The sequence below is a fragment of the Carlito syrichta genome, unplaced genomic scaffold, assembly GCF_000164805.1.
Source record: "Carlito syrichta isolate Samal-C Ts95f unplaced genomic scaffold, Tarsius_syrichta-2.0.1 Scaffold303749, whole genome shotgun sequence".
Classification (NCBI taxonomy): domain Eukaryota; kingdom Metazoa; phylum Chordata; class Mammalia; order Primates; family Tarsiidae; genus Carlito; species Carlito syrichta.
This window is the reverse complement of record NW_007247845.1, coordinates 1,050,316-1,062,972: the sequence shown is the minus strand read 5'-3', so window position 1 is coordinate 1,062,972 and position 12,657 is coordinate 1,050,316.

The window sequence follows — 12,657 nt, the reverse complement described above, 5'->3', positions numbered from 1 at the left end:
TTTTAGGAGGGCAGGCCCCTTATAGTACACTTGGAATTTGTTCCTCTGAATCAAATGGTCAACCAAAGTTTTCATCTGGAAGTTTTGAGAAGGTTGCATCACAAGTGAAGGAAGAAATGACCCAAGTTGTGGCAAACAGGTATTCTTCCTCCAGAATAATGCACTCGTTAACCCTGAGTGATTTTTGACCAAAAATATGGCATGACCTCCATGCCCCACTCTCCTTCTTCACCCGAGCTTGCCCCAAGAGACTTATTTTTGTTTCCCCAGATGAAAAAAAATCCTTAAAGTGAAACATTTTGCTGATGTGAAAGAGGTGAAACAAAAAACGGTGGAAGTATCAAAAGGCATCACAATTGACTAATTCAGAAACTGTTTTGAGCAGTGAAAAAAATCATTTTGACAGGTGTGTTGCACCAAATGGAGTGTAGTTTGAAGGTGACTGAAGTTTAAACATGTAAGAATAAATACACGATTTTTAATAAATCAATTCCAGGTTTTTTGGTGTCCCCCTCATGTAAGATCTTCATATCTCCACTTGAGGAGCTGTTCCCTGCCACCCTACTCACTCAGGATTGTTCCTTTCATTCAACTCCTTACAGCCTCCGATGTTTTCAACATTCCCTTTGTTTCACTGAGCATGTTAGTATTTAGAGGAATAGAAATTGAGTGGTTTCGTGCTCCCCATCGAAAGAGGACTGGATAAAAAAAATGTGGTACATATACACGATGGAATATTACACAGCCATAAAGAAGGACGAAATTATGAACTACACAGCAACTTGGATGGACTTAGAGTCTATTATGTTGAGTGATCTATCACAGAAACAAAGAACTGAGTATCACATGTTCTCATTCATAAGTGGGCCTTGAACAATTATCATTAACATTAGAAGAAAAGGATTGGCAGTAGTGGGAATCTGCTTGGGGGAGGGCAGGGCACCTCATCAGCAAGGGTACCTGCATAATGAACATTTGTATACCTAATCTTGAATTGTCTCCCACATCTAAAAAAAAAAGAAAAGAAATTGAGTGGTATCAAAGAAGTTTCAAGGCAGACCCCTGCTCTCCAGGACCTGTGTCCAGGAGGGTGGAAAACAAAGGGGACATTGAAAACTTCGGGAGCTGTAAGGAGTTGAATGAAAGGAGCAATCCCGAGGGAATAGGGTGGCTGGGAACAGCTTCTCAAGTGGAGATATGAAGGAGTGTGGACAGAGAGGAAAAAAGATGGTGGCCCAGAAGGCACAAGAGCATAAGCAAAGGGGAGGTGGCAATGACTGTGGGGTGGTGGAAAGCAGAGAGAGGTAAATGTGCTTGGCCGCAGGGCGGGAGCTGCACCGAGACTGCGGTAGAGCCAAATGAGGGGTATTGAAGAAAATAGGCAATAAGGAGACAGTCTTTACCCAGATGCCATGTGGAGAGAGTAGAGGGTTAGAAAGTTTGGCCGGACGGCTCGAGGAAAGACAGATGAGAAGCAGAAGGTCGTCAGGGGTCATAGTAGGAGCGCAGGTAAGAAGGGATAAAAACTTGGGCTGGAGTGGGCAGTGGGCCTGATTGGATGTGAGTGACCAGGCAGCCCGGCCCCTCTGAGTGAGCTACTTTTGTGGCCTCCAAGTAGAGTGAGAAACTCTTGGCTGGGCCGGCTTGGCCACAGTTATCCTGTTAATGAAAAGTGGCTTGCTGCTTATGTGAATGATCTGTACAACAACAGTGCTGGGTGCAATATGCTCGCCATGCCTCCTAATCAACTCAAGGTTGTAGCATCTGAAGCTGCTTGCTTCTAGCTGTTTGTTTTGTGGTTGGCAGGGATGGCTTGCAGTTGAAGATCAGTGAGCCTACTTTCTACTTGGCTTGGTGAGTGGGTTTTTGAGTCTTCAAGGGAGAACCTATTCTCAGAATTCCGACTTCAATTTCAATAATTTGTTCATTAGACAGGAGTCATGAGTTTACTAAACTTTTTATTTATTTTATTTTATTTTATTTTTTGAATTGGAGTCTCACTCTATCACCCAGACTGGAGTGCAGTGGCCACTTCCGGCCACCGCAGCCTCGACCTGCTGGGCTCCGGTGATCCTTCCGCCTCAGCCTACCAAGTAGCTGGAACTACAGGCGCGTGCTACCACACCTGGCTCATTTTGATTTATTGTAGAGATGAGGTCTAGTCAACTTGCCCAGGCGGGTCTTGAACCCGTGGGCTCAGGCAATCCACTCAGCCTCCCAAAGGCGCGGGATTACAGGCTGAGCCACCGAGCCTGGCTTACTAACCTTTTTAAAGAGGCTGTACTGAGGCCAGGAGCAGTGGCTCACACCTGTAATTCCAGCACTTTGGGAGGCCAAGGCAGGAGGATCCCTTGAGCCCAGGAGTTTGAGACCAGCCTGGGCAACATACAAAAAAATTTAAAAAATTAGGCAGGTGTGGTGGCACACCTGCTACTCAGGAGGCTGGGGTGGAAGGATCACCTGAGCCAGGGTCATGATCATGCCACTGCATTCCAGCCTGGGCGACAAAATGAGACCTTGACTCAAAAAACAAAAAATTGGGAAGACATAAACTTTCCAGAAAGATTCCATCTTCATGAGGGTTAATAAACTCAAATACCTTCAAGAACCAGCAGGTAAAGCAAATGGGTGACTTGAACCAGGTGTATGTAATGGGAGGAGTGGTGTGTGCATAGACCTGGAAATTCAATTTAAAATATACTGTTAGTGCCAATGGAAAAGCATATACTAGCTAAAGCAAGCAACAGGCTGCCACTGTGATTCCTGGTCTAGGTGGTTAAATCTAAGTTCCAGCTGGAAGGTTTTGAAAAGTCCTGAATGGGAAAGAATTTGCTTCCTACATGCAGGTAACCTGGCCTCAAGCATAAAAACTTGGCAGAATCTTGCCTAGCAGAGAAAATATTGACCTTTCTGTTGCCTTTAATGCAGGAGGTCAAAAAGCAGATTGAGCTGCAGCATAAATGAGTCATTTCTTTGTAGCGGTCTCAGACTTAACAGGAAGATGAACAATCTGCATGGAAGAGTTTCTTCTGCCAGTTTTCTAAAATGTCTGTCTTCTTGAGAACAAACTAGTCCCTTTGAGATTTGTCTCAACCTGGCCCTTTAGAGACTCAAACCTCTCAAAGGACAACGGTCACCATAATCATTCCTTTGTTCAGAGAAAACCTTCCTTCTGAAATCAATTATTTCTGACTTCACATCAATTCACAGGGCTGCACTGGGCTACTTGCTATCACTGCTTCAAATTATATTTGCTTTGAGCCATCCAGAAACACAGGAGAATTTGGATGTCTCCAAGCCGATCCTCTGCCATATTTGGAGAATAAAAAAAGCCTTTGCCAGGAGAGCTCAGAGCTATATTTATGCTTTGTTTTCACTGTCACCAGTCCCAAAGCTAGGCTTATTATTGGTTTTCCAGTGAGTTTATTTTCACAAAACCAATATGTGTGTGACGGGATCTGATAAGGCCTTCCTACAGGAAAGAACAACATTCTAAAGTCTGACTTGCTGTTAGAAATCCTTGGCCCTAAATCAAAGTTGGAGATGTATTTCTATGTGGAGCTGAAAGAGACCAACGGAGACTTGGTAAACAAGCAAATGAACATAGAACTGGACCCTAAGGAGAAGAATTGCAGCTTTGATAAATGGCAACCTGATGTGGAAAAGTGCTTTTATTTACATGCCCTCATAGCCAAGTGGCCTGAAATGAAGGCTTTACGAGAGGATCCCAAGCAGACCACATGAGGCAGGGCTCTGAAGTGCAATGAACTCTTTCATTCACCACTAAATTAATCCCGTATCAAAATGGCCTCTGAAGGAAGGATTTCATACTGAAAAGAGAATTTACGTGCAAAAACTTGTTGAATCTATTACATAATTTTGAAGAATGTGCCCCTTTAGGTCATTGGTGTTTGAACTATACTCACAGTGCCTTAACGTAAAAGGATTTAACTTCATTTCATTCCTTTTTGATCTTGAGTTTTGGAGAAGCCACAGCATTGCTGGAATGTGTGCCACATTTTAAATTTAAATACACAATTTATCTTCATCATCTGATTTATGCTTTTGGGGCAACAGTACAACCTTGTACAAGTAACAGGCATTAGGATTACAGACAGGTATTTGTCTGTGTTTATTGTGAGTTCAAATTAGGAAGGAGTCGAAATGGATAAGCCCAAGGTATGCGGGTTTGGCAGTATTCTTGTTTGTCATTTATTATTCAAGGGGAGGGTGGTTTTCTGCTCTAGGTTGCAGCCCATCCTCCAACTTTTATGCAGATAGAGGGGATGTGGGTGATGATTAAGAGCCTTAGACAATCCCTGTTATGCGTCTTCTGCCAAGTGCTGACTGTGTGCCAGGCACTGGCTAGACCTTGGACATTCACAAGTGGGTGGAAACAGGTACGGTCGCTACCCTCAAAAGTTCACACTCTAGGGGGAGAGTCAGATATTAATCACCCTCTCATTACAACTGTTGAATTATAAGCTGTCGTCAATGTCATGAAGGAAAAGCCATTGGTGTTAGCTGAGTTCAGAAGGGAAACTTCTGAAGTTTCCCCCCTAGTGTGGGGGTCTTGGAAGGCTGAGATCTGAAGGATGACATCACAGCAACCAGGTGAAAGTGGAGAGGGATGATGGCGGGGATGTTCCAGGCAGAGGGTACAGCATTCATATAGGAGTACTAGGCTGCCTGGCAAACTCCATCTTGGTTATGGGAACAGCCTTTGGACCCATGGAAGGCACCACAACTTATAAGTCCTAACAAATTTCTACCTGTCATCCAAAGACCATTGCAACAGTTGCATTCTTTGTGAAGCTTTCTTCATATCCCACAGTTGAATAGAATTATTCCCCTGCTAGAATTTCTCACATATCTGGTACAACATTATGGAGACTCTGTCCTTTGAGAGGCAGCCCATGTCTATGGATCTGGGTTTTCTGAGTCCAAAGCCTGACTCAACTATTTATTTACTATATGAACTTGGATGGGTTACTTAACACCTATGAATTTCAGCTTTGCTGTTTGTAAAACAAAGATATTAATAGTACCTTTCTTACAGGTTTGCTGAGTTAATTTGTACAAGTGCCTAGATCAGTGCTTGGTACTTAATGAAATCTCATTAGTGTAACCTATTCTTATTAGTTAGTTCTGAGTAATACCTATTTCCTTATTAGTTTTGCTCAAATGCTCAGAGCTGGCAAGAGTCCGATGAGGAACTCCACCCGTATCTACTAATATCTGGTCTAGGGTTCATCCTGGAATAACAGGCTGCTTTTGATTACAGAACCTCTCAGACGTTATGTGTAATTTGAACAAACTAGGAATTGTGTTAAAAGGCAGATTCTGATTCAGCTGGTCTGAGATGGGGCCTGAATTTCTACATTTCCAAAAAGCTCCCAGGTGATACCCATGCAGCTGGTTTGTGGGTCACACATTGAGTAAAAAAGTTCTATACCAACTTTAGTGGGTTATCTGAGGTTACCTGAGTCTCAGACAGAGACAGGAGGCTATGGAAGCAGGAGGGCCCTAAGTCAATAACATCTGCACCTGGGCACTTCACAGCACGAGCTGCTTCTCACCTCCAGAAGCTATTCAGTCAGTGGGAGGTGAATGTCATCAGGATACAGTTAGTAGCTCTGTTTTTGAGAACTCTATCAGTCAATATTCTCCAGAGGGAATGAGAGAGCAAGTGAGAGAGACAGAGAGACAGAGACAGAGAGAGAGAGAGAGAGAGAGAGAGAGAGAGAGAGAGAGAGAGAGAGAGAGAGAGAAAGAGAGAGAGAGAGAGAGAGAGAAAGAGAGAGAGAGAGAAAGAGAGAGAGAGAGAAGGATTTATTTTAAGGGGACTGTGGTGCAGATCGGCATGCTGGAAATTCAGATCAGAGTTGATATTGAAGTGTCCAGGCTGAAATTTGTGTGCCAGGCCAGCAGGATGGAAACCCAGGCAGAATTTCTTGAGGCAGAATTCCTTCTTTCCAAGAAAATCTTAGTTTTTCTTATGAGGCCTTGAACTGATTGGATGAGGCCTGCCTATATCAAAGAGGGTAATCTGTTTTACTTGACATCAACTGATTGTAAATGTTAATTACGTATGCAAAATACCATCACAGCAACAAGACTAGTGCTTGACCTGTCAACTCGGCATCATAGTCTCATCAAGTTAACACGTAAAATGAATTAACACAAGGGCCAAAGAACATGGCCTGTTTCATGGCCTCAGATTATGCTTTTCATCCCTAATATGTCAGAATGTGGACAAACCTGCCTCCCTTCTGGAGCAGAGTCTCTCTGTGGGCCTGACCCCCTCCTTGGGATTTGAAAGGTGGCAGTAGCAGTTGCAAGTTGACTGTGATGGTGGTTTTGCTCTGTTATGCCCGACTTGAACCCAATTAACCAACTCTTTTGGCTAAGTTTCTCAGTGACAAACAAGAAAGTGAAGTGTCTCCAATTCAAACAGCCACCTACCTTGGAGTACCACGCTCAGGGCTGAGAATTCAGATCCTGTTTATATGGGGCCACACCACCATATTGGAAGCAGCAGGCGTTTCCTGCCAGGGGGTCTTGGTCAGCTGCTAAGCCCCCTGCTGTGGTTTTGACCAAATTTGCTCACACAGAACAGAGATTTAAAAAAAAAATTACTCTGCCGGATGGGCTTGGTGACTCAGCCTGTAATCCCAGCACCTTGGGATGCTGAGGCGAGTGGGTTGCCTGAGCCAGCAGGTTTGAGACCACCTGGGACAACTTGATGAGACCTTGTTTCTACCATAAATAAAAAATTAGCCTGGATGTGCTCTTTGAGCTGTGACTGTTGCCATGCTTCCTGGGTTTGGCCCCTCCTCCACCTTGGGGAGGTGAATCTTTTCTCTCCCTTCTCTTTCTCTCTCTAATTTGCTTTTTAGTAAACTATATTTTTAAATCTAAAAAAAAACAAAAATTAGCCGAGCATGGTAGCACGCACCTGTAGTTCCGGTTACTTGGAAGGCTGAGGTGGAAGGATCACCTGAGCCCAGCAGGTTGACGCTGGTGGTGGCCATGAGTGTGCCACTGCACTACAGCCTGGGCGATGGAGTGAGACTCCAACTCAAACAAACAAACAAACAAAATGCTGCAGTCCTCAGGGAAATACCCAGTGAGCAATTGCCATACTGTGACATGGTAGCAGCAAGCACATTCAAGGCTTCACTTTGTTCCGCTTTCCCAAGGCATTTTCCAGCCTGTGATGCCATGTCATGTTCAGTATAGACTAGTGGGATTGGCAGCAGGGTAGATTGTTAACCTCTTTTTTTCCTAACTTGATGAAATGGTACCATGTCCTGGTGCAATTTCCTTGGGCTGGATGGCAGATGGGAGCATGCACAACTGTGGGACCTGGAGGGCTTGAGTTGGAATTCCTGCTCCCTATATTAGCCAAGTGACCCCAGACAAGGTACCTCAACTCTCTAAGTCCTAGCTATCAGATCTGTAATTGCCTTGAATGCTTGAAGTAAGGATCACATGTCACATGGCTCACTGTCTGTCATCTAGTAGGTGCTTAAAAAATGGCGATGACTTTTTATCATGCTGCAGTAGACTTGCTTGGAGTGCTGCTCACCCATAACACTCTCTTCTGGCGATGGCCACCACCTATAGCCCTGCTGAGGGATCTGGGCTTGTACTGTGTGACTTATCCCTCAGTCACAGTTGATTGGGTGAAAGAAGGTTGTTTGACCCAGGATGGTCTTGAATTCCTCTCCTGGGAATTTGGAATGGGGACTTTGAAGGATTGAGCAATGGAACTGTGGGAAATTGAGTGGAAAGGTGTGGTTTTAGGAAACTCCCCCCACCATAGTTTCCCAGTACGGTCAGTCATTTTCGTATAGTATTGCATTGGGTGTTTAAGGTCCATTATATGAGTGAGAACTGAGGCAACCCTGATGACTACTGTTGACCTTGGGGTAGTGGCAGAGGAAGTCCTTTGATGGAAAGAAAGAGAGACGTGAGCAGAGGCATAGGGACGAGAGCGAGGTGATGTGGCCACAGTTCTTAATAGTTTCCTGGTTCTCATGAAACCAGGTGAATTCTTTCTTGCCATTGGGTTCCATGGGGCATGCATCCTTATAAAGAGTCAATCTCCCTTTTCATAGGCTGGCTTGAGTGGGTATCTATTCCTTACAGAGAGAAGATGGACGATGGGAACAAAACAGATGAAGAAATGGAGATTCTTAGAGGTACAAGTAGTTGGTGAACCTAGACGCTCAGTCCAAGATTTATGCTATTGCTGCTTTATCTGACAAGTACAATTACAAGTGGGATTTTCTCTGGTCTTGGACCACTGGTAGGGAGTCTGTTAGGTGGGTTGGGGAAGGAGATGCAGCCTGGGAGGGAAGAGGTGGCTCTAACCCTGTCTGATATTTTCCTGCTCTGACTTCTGTTTCCCCTGACGTTCTGTGCAGCCACTCACCCAGGCTCAGCTCAGAGCCATTGAGGGGCCTCTTGTGTCCTCCTCTTTGGGTTGGCCACTGGTTCTTAGTGGCCTCCCTGTCTACATTTCTTTTTTTTTTTTATTGTGAAGTTGTGGGGTACAGTTAAGGGTTAGGTATACAATTGCGTTTCATTCAGGCACCCTGTTGATATGGGGTGTTTCCCCGTTCCCAGACAGATATTTGCTACTGTTAATCCCATCTCCCTCCCCCCACCATAGTTTCCCAGTACGGTCAGTCATTTTCGTATAGTATTGCATTGGGTGTTTAAGGTCCATTATATGAGTGAGAACATGTGATACTAGGATCTTTGTTTCTGTGAGAGGTCACTCAGTATTATAGACTCTAGTTCCATCCAGGTTGCTGCGAAATTCATGATTTTGTTCTTTTTTATGGCTGTGTTGTCTACATTTCTATGAGGGGGAAAAGTTATTGGATTCATGGAGATGGATTCCAGGGAAACTGGTTCAATCTGGTTCCTACCCAGCAAAATCACCTGACTTGGAAGTCAGGTGATCTTTGGTGCTGGCTGTGGACCAAAGCTGGTCATCTGGGACCTGAGCATAAAGAAAAATCTTGGGATGATCTGGGAATCCCCCCTTGAGCATTTCAGAGTGACTGGACTGAGCTTAGAGTTCACCATGGGCATCACAGGGGATGGAGTGTTGCAGAGAGCCTGGGTACCACATCAGACTTGGCTGGTGCCTGGGCCAGAATGTTGAGAATCCCAAAAGGATTGGCTAGAACTGTGCTTCCCAAATTTGAGGGCTCTGAAGGGCTAGCCACCTCAGAATCACAGGGGCATTTGTTCACATATCAATTCCCCAATCCCTTTCTGATTTAGGATATATGGGATGAGACTTGGGAAGCTCGAGTTTTAACAAGTATCAGCCATGACCATCAACCATGGCGGAAACTGCCCTCCAGTGGGTGGCCTTGTTGATGTCAAATTTGGATTCTCAGAAATGGTCCTGCAGTAAACATTGTGCATGAGTATTTCTATAGTCTAATCCTCACCCTCAAAATAGATGCTGTTATAGATAGAATTGTGTCCCTCTCGAATTCAAATGTCAAAGTCCTAACCCCTAGTGATCTCAGATTGTGATTTTATTTGGAAATAGATCCATTGTGGGTATAATTAAAGATGAGGTCATTCTGGAGTAGAGTGGGCCCCTAATCCAACATGCCTGGCATCCTTATAAAAAGGGGAAAATTTAGATACAGAGACAGACACATAGAGAGGGAAGGTGATCTGAAGAGACACAGGGAGAATGCCATGAGTTATGTGGCCATAGGCCAAGGAATGTCTGGGACCACCAGGAACTGGAAGAGGCAAGAAAGGATCATTCCTCTACAGATTGCAGGGAAGCAAGGCCCTGACCATACCTTAATTTTAGACTTCTGGTCTCCAGAACTGTGTAGCAATCCATTTCCATTGTTCTGAGCCACCTTGTTTGTAATTAGGTCAGTCCTAGGAATCTAATTCAGGTGCTCTTAATTTTTAGAGTTTTTTTTTTTTTTACAACATTCTTTTTATTTTATCTTTACAAAGGAAAAATAATAACTGTTCATATTCATAAAGTACAAAAGTGATGTTTTGATACATAGGATGTATAGTGATCAGATCAGTGTAATTAGCATATCCGTCATCTAAAACATTTTTCATTCCTTTGTATTGGGAACATTCACTATCCTTCTTGTAGTTATTTGAAAGTAGATAATATATTATTGTTAGCATACAGTGTAATAGAACACTAGAACCTACTCCTTCTATCTAGCTGTAATTTTGAATCCTTTAACAAATCTCTCTGTATCTCTCCTTCCTCCCCGCCTTTGAAATTAAATTTTTAGTTGTATTTTACTTATTTAGTTTTTGATTTTAAAGATGTGGGGCACAATTCAGGGCTAGATATACAAATGTTCATTATGCTGGTACCCTTGTTGGTGAGGTGCGCCCGCCTGCCCCCGTTCCCTGACGATTTCCCGCTATTGCCAATTCCTTTCTTATAGTATTATGTTAATTGTTCAAGGTCCGCTGATGAGTAAGAACATGTGGTACTCAGTTCTAATTTTTTAGTTTTAAATACCTTCACGTCATTCCCTTGAGTTGCTTCGCCTGACCTCTTGAGTGTGAAAAGAAACTTCTGTAAGGCCTGGGTGGTGCCTCTGGGTGTGCCCCTGTGGCTAGAGCAGGGAGGGGTGTTTAATGAGCAGGAAATCTTCATTCCCATGAGGAATGCGACAGTGCCCCATGACTGCAGTGAGAAATTAAAGACTTAATGTAGAAAGAGCAGTTTGCTTCTTCCTTTTATCCTCTCTTGTAAATCTAACCAGTATCATTGATTCTCTAAATCTGAAATTTGCGACTGTAGGTAGGAGAGGAGCTCTTATGTCTAGTGTCCAGGAAATTCATAGCACAGCAGTTGCAAGCAGGACTCTGGAGCCAAGCTGTGGGTGTTTGGATCCTATTGGCTGTGTAGTTTTGGGTCAGTTGCCTTGTCCACAGGTCTTCACAGTTGAGTTTGCATCAGAATTACCTGCAGGCCTTGTTAAAAGATAGATTGCCCCACCCTCAGAATTTGTGATTCAGTATGTCTGGGGTGCGGCCTGAGAAATTTCATTTCTAACAAGTTTCCTGGTGATATTGATTTGCACTTTGAGAACTGCCAGCTTTTGCCTCTCGAAGCCTGTTTTTCCATTTGTAAAATGGGTTTTGTGATGTGTCTAATTTATCGAGCTGTTGTGGGGATCAGATGAGGTAATGATTGTAAAGTGCTTAGCACATGCTCTGTGTGGAGTTCAGTAAATGTGAGTGATCACCGACTGTTATTAACATGAGTGGAAGCTTTCTTCTATGCTTGGCTTACTAAGTCCCTCCAAGATGTTTCCAAGTCAGGAAACATTCAAAGGTAATTCCAGATGGGATGCAAAAGCATGGGACCTCCTTTTAAGGTTTTCAGGGGAGTAAATTATCCTCCAGAAACAAGATTATCTGCCTAAAACCAGGGGACACCTATTGCTATGCTGAGGTCACATTTCCTACCTGTGCCAGTCATTGGGTCCTGGATGACACCTTTGGGTAAGCTTAGAAGGAGAGGAGAGGGCTTGGGTCTCACCTTCGGGCTTATCAAGCAGAAAGCCCACCACACTCAGGAGTTTGTGAGCATTTGTGCTGCCTGGGCCTATAGCAGGCAGTCTCTGTTGCTCCAGGCAGGGCACTACCCATCTGCTCAGAAAACATTGCCTGGTCTGTGCCCTTTCCCACACTCCCGGCTAAACTCGGTGATTGTCTTGGTGTTCAAGTGTCAAGTGTTGGGGCCTTTCAGAAGCCACCGTATATGTTTGCTCTGTGTCTCCTCCAGTCTGGGGTGAGCACAGAGATACAGACTGCTAATGGGTTGGCCTTGCTAACCCAATGTGACATCCTGGCACTGAGTCTTCTCATTAGCTGGGTCTTTGGGATTCCAGCTTCGCGAGCAAGACAGTTCATGCCGATAAATAGTGCTTTGTCTCTGAGATTCTGGCCCCATCAGAGGACTGGGGCTGTACTTGGGAGCTGCTGTCTCGTTGCTAAGATTCTTGGAGCTCATCCAAGTTCACATTTCCCAGGATGGTAGAGAATAGTTAGTGATTATAAAGCTCTGAAAATGTATATGCTTGTTTCATTCCAACACCACTTAAAAAAATAAAAACATAATTCCCAAGAGGACAGATCATATTTCCGGTTTTGTTTGATTTTTGTGTAGCTGGACTTTGAGGACAAAAATGAAATTCTTTTTTTGGGGGGGGGCATGTGTGTTTTGGTGAAAGCTTCCCCTCAAGGTAGCAAGATTTTCTTGAGCACCTACTGTTTGCAAAATAGCCATACAAGGGGCAGTAAAAGAAAAGCAGGCTTCTTCCATTTTTGTTGGAGAAGGAAAAGTGGTTATGGCATAGAGATGCAGCGTAAGGCTGCTAATTTTGGAGAGAGAAGATGTGAAGACGTCCTGTTTTCTGTCTTCATGTTTTAAAGTTTCACTTTGCCCCAAACACGAATCTTTTCCCTTAATATACTTGCCTTCCCGAGGGTCACTTGAACATTGTGAAAAATATTTCCAGGGAGATCCTGGTAGTATCTCCTCGAACACAACTTGTCTCTGAGTTATCTTGCCTTCTTCCCCTCACCTTCCTCAAACCCTAGTTTACTTCATCTGAGGAC